At 50.0% G+C, this 12403-nt stretch overlaps 1 protein-coding gene across 2 annotated transcripts in view; it reads left to right on the top strand.

Annotated features, from left to right (window-relative positions):
- AHRR (aryl hydrocarbon receptor repressor) overlaps positions 1-12403 on the top strand; it is a 148865-nt gene that overhangs the window by 118332 nt on the left and 18130 nt on the right. The gene's annotated exons all lie outside the window — the stretch shown is intronic.

Here is a 12403-nt window from a genome sequence, read left to right as displayed (position 1 = left end):
AGTTGAAGAATGGAGGCAGGAGACTCCAGATTCAGCAGAGCAGGAGAAGGATGCTGCTGAAAGGAGATGTCAGGTGTCACCATCAAGAGCCAAGTTAACCCTTCCCATGCCCTGCATTCAGGGGCTTTGAATACTCATTCGCCATATAAAATTGGTGGTTGCAGGGTATAGCAGGAGGCTTAGTGCTCCTGCTACTTTAACAGAAGACAGACTGCAGATAGAGCCATCTGCAGGTGCTGCAGGAGGCAATTGGGAATCATCTGACCCCAAAAGGGCTGGGCTTACAGGATATAAGCCCAGAGCCTGAGCTGATACAATAGTCTGATCCTAGTAGCTAAGACTTAAAGAACTCCTGAACAACAGGGCTGCAGCCAGGCTTCTTGCAAATACCTAAGGTGGGGTAAGCAGGCAGATAGTTGTGAGAGCAAGGAGGGTCAGGAACCCGTAGCCTGCAAGGGGTGAGAGGCAGAGTCAGCGACTCATAGCCGAGGCAGGGTGAGTAGGGCCAGGGAGCCCAGAGGTCTCAACTGGCCTAGGAGCAGGGTCAGAGCCCAGGAGGAGCCAAAGGTCAAGGAGGGACCACAGCCACAGACTGCTGGGGCCAGGGAGCCTGGAGATCTCAACTGGCCTAGGAGCAGGGCCAGGGCCCTGGAGAGGTCAAAGGTCCAAGAGAGGCCACTGCAGGAAACCAACAGGGTCATGGACCTGTAGCTCAGAGAAGGGCAGATTCAGGCCCAGGGGCCCAGTGCCTCATGATAAGTGAGATTAGGGTCAGGGATCCAGGGCCTCACCCAGGAGTAGCCAAGATGAGCAAAGTGCCTGGGTACAGGGAGAGAGAAACAGCTTGATAGCAAATGAGAAAAGCTACGAGACATGGTGTGAAGGACAGTTGGAGCCATGTGATTAGCCCTTAAGGTGCAGAGTAGAGACACCCAAGTTCAAGAGTGTGAGATCTGACTTGGGAAACCCTGGGTCAGCCTCCCTTTTTCTAAAAGACAAATACATCAAGGCACAGCAGGTGGGTAGAAGTAGAGATTGTCCAGAAGATAGCAAAGTTGATGAGGGCTGAGGAGACTCCAGGGGCATCACAGCCACCCCTGGAGCAGGATCCTGTTACACAGCACCATAATAGAGTTAACTTGGGAAGGATTGTGAGAGCCTTGGAGGATGGGAGCTCAATTCACAAGGATCTTGACAGATTGGAAGCTTGGGCTGGTGTTATCAGGAATAAGTTTAGTGATGACAAATACAAAATGCTGCACCTCAAGAAGAAGAATAAAAAATTACACAGACAAAATGAGTGACACCTGGCTGGATGGCAGCACTATGGAGAGGGATCTAAGAGTCCTGGTGGATCCCAGATCCAGCATGAGACTGCAGTGTGATTTAGCTGCACAACAGACAAATGCGGTTTGGGAGTGCATCAAGAGGAAGATTAGGAGCAAGACATGGAAGGTGATAGTCCCTGTTTAGTCAGCACTGCTTAGGCCCCATCTGGATTAGTGTGTTCAGTTTTGGGCTCCACATTTAAAAAAGGACATGGAGAAGGTAAAGAGGGTCCAGAGTTAAGCGACAAAAATAATAAAGGACTTGAAATACAAGCCATACAAGAAGAGGTTTAAGGAAATAGGCATGTTTTAACTTGTGGAAAAGATGCTTAAGTGGGGACATGATAATAGTCTGAAAATATCCAAAGGGCTGCCATAAAAAGAGAGAACACCTTTTTTTTCCATTGCTTCAGAAAGCTGGACACAGACCAATTGCTTGAAGTTGCAGCAATGTAGGTTTAGAATAGATAACAGGAAAAATGTCTTCACTGTTAGAACCATGAGGTAGATGATAGACTACCTAGGGAAGCTGTGGAATCTCCATCTTTGGAGGTGTTTAAGAAGAGGATGGATAAGCATTGGTCAGGGAGGATATAGAAACAGCTATGCTTATTATCTACTATGAATGTTTCCCATGCTTTTTGTCATGACCCAGAGGTCTGATTTTTTTTGTGTGTGCTTCGGCACTAAGAATTATCCCCGTGGGTTTGCAACTTCATTGCACGGAGGAGTTCTGCTGCGCAGAGAACCCGTGTGCAGGGAAGTGTTCCTGCCACTTTGCAGCGATCTTTGCAGGGTGCATTTCCTTTGCAGCACAGAAATGCACGGTGCAAAGGTTTCCCACTCGTCGTATGCAAATTTGTGCCCTGCAATTGGCTAGTTCTAAATTATTCACGCGTGGCGGCTGGCGATTGGCCTGCTAGCCGTATAAGAGGCTTGAGCAGTTTCCGCCCAAGCCGAAGAGGACTCTGCATCCATCTCATGGGGACTCTGGGTGTGCGCGGCAGGGTAATAGAAACCCTGTGTGTCGCTCAGAGGGGTTTGGCGGCCTGATCCACCGCCCACCTCTTCCCGTCTTAGAACAGAGCCTACTATAAGACGTAACGACGAGTTTAATGCGCGCTTGTCCTGGACATCCGGAGTTTGTCTGCGTGGAGCCTAGCAACCTCCACATGATTGTTCATGTTCTGTCTGCGTGGAGCCTTGCAACCTCCACGTGTGTTCGTGTTTTTTGTTGTAACCGCAACTCAAGCAAGTTCTCAGCCTACACCACGACCATCTCGGTGTAAGTAAAATAATCTTAAAATCAACCGTTACGTGTCTGTGCCTAATTCTAGCTCGGCGCCCGCCCTCTCCGACCCGGCCTGCCCAGGCTGCTGGCCACAGCCCGCGTTCAGAGCGACGAAAGCGACCCAGGGTCAGACCCGGCGCGCACATGGCGACGAGGATGGGATCGGGATCACCGCAACCCATGATGGGATCGGGATCACTGCGACCCATGATGGGATCGGGATCACCGTGGCACATGCCGATGGGATCGGGAGAGGGCTCGCTAGAGTTAGAATTAGTTGAGAACTGCCCTTGGAGAAGTGGGAGACGCAGTGTAGCAAGCGTCGGAGAACTGGAGGCGCACCTTGCGTACCACCAGGCGGGCAGAACGGGCCGGAGATGTGTCCGTGGACACCTTTCGTTAAGGGGAGAAGAGGGAACTCCAGAAGTCGGAGCCCTGGAAGGGAAAGAAGTATATCTTCACCCCGCAGCGTTCGGGTGTATCATGGGCGATGAGCGGGTCCTGTATAGGCCCCTCGAAGCTGTGACCCTTGCCGAAGTCGACCCGGCAAGCGCAGTAAGCCCGACCCCCACCCGGGAGTGTGTCTGTTGCTCACGGTGTGCCCGAGAGATGGGAGAGACGATGCCAATCGGCTGGTTTTCCCCGTGTATGGTGGTGCCTAGACTGAGGGGTCGCGAGCGTCCGTCCGAGCTCCGCGAAGACCCGGAGACGGAGGACCGCGCTGTAAATGAGAGAATGGTCCTACGGTGCAACAAGGGGGGAAAACTAAATGCAACCTTTCAAACTATGGCTGATTTAATGAGTGAAACTTTAAGTTTAAAGACCCAGCTGCATATGGCCGTTCGAGCAGTCGGAGAAGCGGCTGAGAAAGGGGATCTTGAAAAGCCCCAACAAGATGGCGCCGAGCAGAGGGAAGACCGCGTGGAGAAGCCAGAAGTGAGGGATGGAGCTTCGGGAGAGCCCGCGAGGGTTTGGCCGGTAACTCCGCCCAGCGACGCAGCATCAGTTCCACCGACCACGCCCCTTTGCCGAAGGGAGGGGGAGTCAAGCGGAGGAGTGCATCCGCCCGTCCCGCCTGAGACAGCAACGACTCCCACTGTAACAATGACTGCAGCTCCGGCAGAAACAGCAACAGCAACGACAACTCACGAGGAAATTGATCAGCCTGCAGCATCAAGCAGCCCAGTCATCGGTCCGCAGAGTGCAGTTCAAGCTACCACCTATTACGCTCGTTCCAGAGCCGAACTGCAGAATTTGTGTAGAGAATCCAGGATCCGACTCGAAGAAACTCTGGCTGTATGGTTAGGACGTCTGGTCGTGGAACTTGGGTCCGACCTCCTGGACCAGGAAGAAGCAAGCTTCTTGGTGAGACAAGCCTCGTGGAGTAGGGGACATGTCACTGACATCAACATGGTGGCGTTTAGCGTCCATTGGCCTATTCCGATTCCAGCACTTGTGGCAGGAGTGATTGAACAGAAGGCCCACGCATGGCACGATGGCCGACCAGAGCACACCGGTGCAGAACAGCTTGTACTGGCTATTATCGGAGTTTCATACTGCGCCTGGAACCCAAGGGAATGCACATTGGGACTAACACCGCTCCAACGAATGCGACCGTGGCCTTATCGTCACCTGCGAGACCCTGGAACCGTTCCAGTGACCCTCGACAGCATAGATAGTTGTCTTAAGGTTTACGGGCAAAGAAACATCGTGGTTCTGCGAATTGTGCTGAACCCACTGGTTGATCATCCTGTGAGTAGTCTCCTTCATCAGTTGTCAAGATTGCGCGTCCTAATGGAGCCAAGACTATCCAGTGATCGGGAGTGTCAACGCCCGACTGAGGCTCAGAACATGAAACGCTGCGAATCTGAGCGTCCAGTATTACGCCAGAGAACGCAAGAGGAGAGATATATGTTTGGATACCTCCTGCAGCGTTCTGGACTTAATAAGAGACAGCTTCGGATTTTAGGAGACGCGGGACAATGGCAGCTAGCCTACGAGTTAGGTTTTCATTATCTAGAAGAAGGCAACGATGGCTCATCGACGATTTCGTCGAGTTGCTGAGTCGGAAAAGAAAGAGAGCTGTCCAGTATAAAATCGTGTTTATGTATTTTTATTTAATAGTACTGATAAGTTTAATTGACTGCATTATCGTGCGGTCCTGTGTGATTTTATAGATAGTATTGAATAACCATTTTAAGAGAGTTCTTTTACAGATCTGGGATTCGGAGTGCGTGGTGGAAAGAGGCCCCGAGAGGGACAACATCACTGAGAGGAATGAAGGCCTGACGCGCGATTCCACCATGACGCCCACCGAAGTCATAATCGTTCAGTGTTTTGTTATGAATGTGATTTTATGTATATGTGTGTATGCCAGCTATTATTTGATTCGATCCCTTGAGGACGAACTTTTATTGTTGACTGATTTTGTTTATGTTCGTTTAGTTTCGCGAACCATTGGCAGAGCTATGAATAACCCGGATGATAGGTTTTAAGTATAATTCTATTGTGCCTTCAGCAAGGGGGGATGTCATGACCCAGAGGTCTGATTTTTTTTGTGTGTGCTTCGGCACTAAGAATTATCCCCGTGGGTTTGCAACTTCATTGCACGGAGGGGTTCTGCTGCGCAGAGAACCCGTGTGCAGGGAAGTGTTCCTGCCACTTTGCAGCGATCTTTGCAGGGTGCATTTCCTTTGTAGCACAGAAATGCACGGTGCAAAGGTTTCCCGCTCGTCGTATGCAAATTCGTGCCCCGCAGTTGGCTAGTTCTAAATTATTCACGCGTGGCGGCTGGCGATTGGCCTGCTAGCCATATAAGAGGCTTGAGCAGTTTCCGCCCAAGCCGAAGAGGACTCCACATCCATCTCGTGGGGACTCTGGGTGTGCGCGGCAGGGTAATAGAAACCCTGTGTGTCGTTCAGAGGGGTTTGGCAGCCTGATCCACCGCCCACCTCTTCCCGTCTTCGAACGGAGCCTACTATAAGACGTAACGACGAGTTTAATGCGCGCTTGTCCTGGACATCCGGAGTTTGTCTGCGTGGAGCCTAGCAACCTCCACGTGATTGTTCGTGTTCTGTCTGCGTGGAGCCTTGCAACCTCCACGTGTGTTCGTGTTTTTTGTTGTAACCGCAACTCAAGCAAGTTCTCAGCCTACACCACGACCATCTCGGTGTAAGTAAAATAATCTTAAAATCAACCGTTACGTGTCTGTGCCTAATTCTAGCTCAGCGCCTGCCCTCTCCGACCCGGCCTGCCCAGGCTGCTGGCCACAGCCCGCGTTCAGAGCGACGAAAGCGACCCGGGGTCAGACCCGGCGCGCATACTTTTAAGCTTTGCTGGTTACTACATGGGACTAGGAAGGAATTATTTTCCCCTTCCTGTTGCTATATACATCTGGGGTAGAGGGGGAAGGAAGGGGTTCACCTTCCTCAGATGCATTGGTTGTTGGCTGCAGCCAAAGCTTGGGCTTATGACTGGGGTGTGCTAGTACTCCTGCTGCATATTTGTGCAATCCTTGCAGCTGCAAGATACTGGCTGCCATTGCCCCCCCTGCATTACCTGTGCCAGGTTAGGGTGCTGTGCCTTGTGGTTTTATGACAGGGTTGATTGTATAGTTTTAGAAATGTGTTAGACAATATTTGTATGGTATGGCTTGGATAGGGATGATCCTGCCTCGGGCAGGAGGGTTGACTAGACCTTCAGAAGTCCCTTCCAGCTCTACTACTTTGATTCTATTCACCTGGCTCTTGGCAGTGACACGTCTCTCAAACCCGTGTTCTACCCCCACTCTGCATGGCTGGAGGATTAGAATCATAGAAAATTAGGGCTGGAAGGGACCTCAGGAGGTCATCTAGTCCAAAGCAGGACCATCCCCAACTAGATCATTCCAGCCAGGGCTTTGTTGAGCCAGACCTTAAAAACCTCCAAGGATGGAGATTGTACCACCTCTCTACGTAACCTGTTCCAGTGCTTCAACACCCTTCTCATGAGAAGGTTTGCCTAATATCCAACACAAATCTCCCTTGCTGCAACATGAGACCATTGCTCCTTGTTCTGTTATCTGTCGCCGCTGAAAGCAATCTAGCTCCATCCTCTTTGGAACCTCCCTTTAGGTAGTTGAAGGCTGTGCTTCAGGTAGTTAAAGGCTGTTTGGCAGTGCATCTTTGAGTGCCTGCCACTTTAAGGGCTGGAGGCAGGTGGCTGGCAGGTGCTTGATTGAAGCGCCCATTTTCAAACTTTGGCAAGCCAGGCAGAGGCAGCAATCTGCTGCCAGCTGCCAAGGCAGTAACATCAGCCAGCTGAGTTAGGGGCAGGAGCTATGGGGATGGTTGGAGACTCCTGGTCCTGGGCATGACCTAAAACTGCACTCTGCCAGGGAAGGGGGGTCTGGCAGGGCTGTTGGTGGCAGGACAGCCACTAAGAAATACCAAACCAGGTACCCTCCTTGGGGAAAGGTGGGTAGGGGCACCTTAACCCTGGCCCCCACCATGTGGTGGGTAGTAGTGAGAGTAGCAGGAGCAGTGTGGGCCAGGCATGCTAATAATGAGGCACCTGAGCCCAACAGGGGTCTGAGATCCCAGAGGCCCCAGAGGAGTAGCTTGTCATGTGTAGTTTGAGGGCCCACACAGAGTAGGGTGTAACTGGGGCACCTGAAAGACTGTGCTAGTTGGGTGCAGAGTAGGGCCGCACAGGGCAGCTTGACTGCATCAGGGGTGTACTGAGTAGGGCTGTGTGGGTGTCCTGAAGGGTAGTAAATGGGTCAACCCCAAGTGTGTGTGCATGAAACCAGTTGCCCAGTGGGGGGGCTTGGGGCAACAGCAGTCCAGTGTCAGCATAAGGCGACGCCATGCAGAGTAGGTGAACTCACAGGATCCGAAGTTGCTGTGTGGTAGTGCCAGAGAGAGAGTAGTCAAGGCCAAAGGCCCAAAGGGGTTGCTCAGGGGGAGCAAAGGCAGTAGAGAGTGGCCCAGTAATGGTTGGTCTGTTAGAGGCCCTTGTGAGAGGGGGCAGCATGAGTGAGTGTGGGTGAATGAGACCAACAAAGGACTGAGTTTGCTCCGGCCTTAGACCAGGGAGCAACAGTAATAATGTGGATGCCATCTGCAAGGCATAGGCCATGGTGTAGGGAAGGTTCGGAGCCGTGGATAGCACCCCCTGGCATCAGGATAGTGAATGGGCAGCCTCCCACTTAATATATCAGAATAACATTCAAGTCATGGCAGGAGAGTCAGGGCAGACTGCCCTAGGCAGGTGGGCGGGGTAACTCGTGATTTAGCCCTGGGAAGGCCCCCTGTCACAGGCCGCTATCAAATACCCCCTAAATTCTCTCTTCCACAGACTAAATCAGCCCAGTTCCCTCAGCTTCTCCTCAGAAGTCATGTGCTCCACCCCCTAATAATTTTAATTGCCTTCCATTGGACTGTCTCCGATTTGTCCACATCCTTTCTATAGTGGGGAGCCCAAAACTGAACACAGTATGCCAGATGTGGCCTCACCAGTGCAGAATAAAGGGAAATACTTACTTCCCTCAATCTGCTGGCATTGCTTCTACTAATCCAGCCCAGTATGCTGTTAGCCTTCTTGGCAACAAGGGCACGCTGCTGACTCATATCCAGCTTATCGTCCAGTGTAACCCCCAGGTCCTTTTCTGCAGAGCTGCTGCTTAGCTAGTTGGTCCGAAGTCTGTAGTGGAGCATTTTTCGGTCCACTTGTCCTTGCTGAACCTCATGAGATTTCTTTTGCCCAGTCCTCCAATTTGTCTAGGTCACTCTGAATCCTAGTCCTACCTTCTGGTGTATCTTCTACACCCCGCAGCTTGGTGTCAATCACAAACTTGCTTAGGGTGCAATCCATCCCATCTTCCAGGTTGTTGATGAAGATATTAAACAAAACTGGCCCCCGGGACTGACCCCTGGGGCACTCCATTTAATACCAGTTACCAATTAGACCTTGATCCCTGCCTTTTGATGCCAATGATCCAGTCAGCTTTCTGTCCATCTTACAGCCCATTCATCCAATTCTTCCCTGTTTGTGAGCAGAAGATCAAGAAGAGCATGGCCCCTAGTTGCTCTCTCCAACACTTGCACCAGGAATTTGTTTCCAACGCTCTCCAAAAACTTCCTGGATTGCCTGTGCACTGCTGTATTGCCCTCCCAGCAGGTATCAGGGTGATTTAAATCCCTCCATGAGAACCAGGGCCTGTGATCTGGAGTCTGCCACTAGTTGTCTGAAGAAAGCCTCATCTACCTCATCATCCTCCTGGTCTGGTGGTCTATAGTAAACACCCACCACAGCATCACCCTTGTTGCTCGTCCTCCTAACCTTAACCCAGAGATTTTTGACAGGCCTATCTCCAGTTTCATACTGGAGCTCTGAGCAATCATACAGCTCTTTTAGATACAACACAATTCCTCCTCTTTTCTCCCCTGCCTGTCCTCCCTGAATAGTTTGTACCCGTTCACCCATTCATGACAGTGCTCCAGTCGTGCAAGCTATTCCACCAAGTCTCTGTTGTTGCAATATCATAGTTTCTTGACTGTGCAAGGACTTCCAGCTCTTCCTGCTTGTTTCCCAGGCTCTGTGCATTCATGTAAAGACACCTGAGATGACTAGCCAATTGTCCTAGTTTCTCAGGAAGAATGAGGCCTCCCCTTTTGCTCCTTCCTGCTTCTGCTTCCTCCAGGTTCCCCACTTACCTCAGGGCCTCACTCTATATCCCCCTGCAAACCTAGTTTAAAGCTCTGCTCATTATGTAAGTGAGCCTATGTGCAAAAATGCACTTCTCTCTCTTCGTCAGGTGGATCCTGTCTCTTCCTAGCAATCCTTCTTGGAATGACATCCCGTGGCAAAGAAGCTGAATCCCTGCTGGTGACACCACCTGCACAGCCATGAATTGATTTGCAGGATGCATCTGCTTTTGCCAGGGCATTTTCCCTTGACCAGAAGGATTAAGGAGAAGGCCACCTGTGCCCCTGTCCCCTTCACCCTTGCACCCAGAGCTCTGTAGTCACTCTTGATCTGGTCACAGTCACCCCTGGCAGTATCACTGGTGCCCACATGCATGAGTAGCATGGGGTAGTCGTGAGAAGGTCTCATGAGTCTTGGTAATCCTTCCGTGATATCTAGGATCTGGCCTTCAGGCAAGCAGCATACTTCCCAGAACAAGTCAGGCCAGTGGATAGATCTGTCCATCACCTACAGAAGCAGGTCTCCAATTACCACCACCCATCGCTTCCTATTCATGGTAGTGGTCTCAGTCCTCCCCACCTTGGGGATTCCTGGCCTTGCCTCTTCCACCAATTCAATACACTCTTCCTCCTCTGTTGCTAGTGCTCACTATCTGTTCTCCAGGCAAACCACTGCAGATGGGGATGACAACTCCCTTTTGCTGCCAGAGGTCACAAACTTCCACCTTCCTGGAAATCTATGCCCTCTTCCTTCTCTAGCACTACCTGTGGCAGTCCTTCTTCCACAGTCCTAAAGGTTTCCTCCAGCGTGGAATTGATGAAGTCCTCATGGCGGAGGATTCTTCGGAGCCTTGCTACCTCCTCCTGTAGCTCTCTTGCCTACTCCCTAAGGGACACCACCAGAAGGCGCCCCTCACATCACAGGCACTCCCCCACCTGGCTGATACTGGAAGGAACCTGCAAGCTGCAGTCTGCACAGCACCAAACCAGGACTTAAGTGGACGCCTCAACAGTCTGTAGTCCAGACTGGACAGACACTGCACAGGTGGAAGGAAAGGAAGTTGTGGAAGTGGCAGTAGCTCTGAGATTGTGGTGTCCTCCAGCCATCTCTCTGGGTCTTCTAACCTGCTGCCTTTCTTTTCCAGCAGACCTTCCCTAGCAAACTCCTCTATAACTGGTCTGTTCGTTGTTCCTGGATCCTGAAAGGTTCCCTTTTCTCTACAAACCTCTTTTGTCTCAGCAAGCTTACAGTGAAGGAATATGAAAGAGTTTCCAAGCAAACTCCCTAGCAAACTTCCCCCTGCTCTGGACTCTAGTTAAACATGGGGTTTAAGTCTTGGCTTAGCTGTTGAGTTGTAGCTACTTAAAATAAAACTATGTCCGTTAGTTTTAATTACATATAAAAAAAAGGATCTTATCTTACAGCCTCCCCTTTAAAGAGAGGGGTGGCAAACTGACCTGCAAACTGTTTGCAAGCTGTCCTGTTTGCTTCTACCTGTTTGCTGCTCCCCTGGTCGCTTGGACTGTCTCCTTAGCTGAGTCCCCTTATCTCTATTCTGGCATCTCAGGAAGAAAAGTCTAGCAGGTATGACTCTGGTGGGCAGGGATCAGAGCAGCACTCTGGGAAGGGCCAGGGCTTAACTTGTGGCATGCATGTCAAAAAGGTTGGCCACTGTTCTTAAATGCATCACTGCTTAAACGTTCTTTCCTAGCAAAATTGCTGGCTTATTTGGATATTTCTTTATTTATTTATTTTGTAGAGATCTCAAAATACTAGTTAGCATGATTAGATAACAGAGTAGAAACTAGAAGCATGAACATTCAGTTGGTGGTATTCTGAATTGCAACAAATTGTATCACAGGTACAATTTAAAGAGCAGGCCCCACTGGCAAACTCTGGTAGGAAACACAGAAGGGGTGGCTTTTGGGCACTAATCCTGTGAGTGTGTTTGACTATGCAAATGAGAGACATGCTATACTCGTCAGTGATGGGTCCTGGGGGAGGATGGCCTAACCCTACCCCTCCTGTCCAAGTCTGCTGACATGCCCCAGATGTCCTTCAAATAAACAGATTCATCCCTGAAGCTGTTCCAGACTCATTCCCAGTGCCTGCTCTCAGAACTTTGGGACACTGCATGCTTAAAAACAGACACTAGACAAGTCTGAAGCAGCCTTTTGGATCATGTTCCAGCTCTGTAACATGTCAGTGTACTGGTAAAGATGGTGCATGTTCAACCTTGTGCTTCCTGGAATGCACCTACATGGTGTAGACCAGTTAGTTTTTACTGAGTCACAGTGGTCCATCATTAGGATGATTGAGCTTGGCCAAAGGCAGTCAGTTCTCATTCCTCCTTAACTTATTATTGTAATCTTTTAGTGATGAAAACTCATATTTAATGTTTTAAGGCCAGGACTGCAGTCACCCCTACCTTACACTATGGGCATTCTCCATACTGCCAAAGGGACTGCTTTTGGAGCAAGGCACTGGTGTGAGCGTATGCAATTTACTTCCAACATACTGACTTGGCATTTTGTGTGTTTGTACTGTGTATGTATGTGATATGTTTAGTAGTAAGTTAACCGTTTCATGTTATTTTGACAAGAAGGTGGAATTGCTTAAGGAGCTGAGCTTTATAATGTAATGTGGAATCTCTTATTAGTCTCATCAGTTCATCAGTCTCAATACAGCCCAGGTCACAGATGATCAAAAGACATGAACAATCACTAGCTTTTTAGTGGCAAATCTGAAATTACTTAGTAATCTCAGATCATTTCCTGGCTATACTTTAAAGAAGCATTACTGAGAATGCAGGAACAAACCATCCCAAAGCACAGGTAGGCTAGCAGGTATAGCAGAAGACCAGCTTGGCTTAGCAGGGAACTCTTCAGTAAACTATGTCACAAAAAGGAAACTTGTAAGAAGTGGAAATATGGACATATAAATAGGGAGGAGTATAAGAGCATTGCTTGGGCATGCAGGGATGAAGTCAGGACGGCCAAAGCGCACCTGGAGTTGCAGCTAGCAAGGGGTGTGAAGGGTAACAAGAAGGGTGTCTATAAGTATGTCAGTAGCAGGAAGAGGATCAGGGAAAGTGTGG

The sequence above is a fragment of the Alligator mississippiensis genome, chromosome 3, assembly GCF_030867095.1.
Source record: "Alligator mississippiensis isolate rAllMis1 chromosome 3, rAllMis1, whole genome shotgun sequence".
In the NCBI taxonomy this organism is placed as follows: domain Eukaryota; kingdom Metazoa; phylum Chordata; order Crocodylia; family Alligatoridae; genus Alligator; species Alligator mississippiensis.
This window is presented reverse-complemented; position numbering and strand designations above follow the sequence as displayed.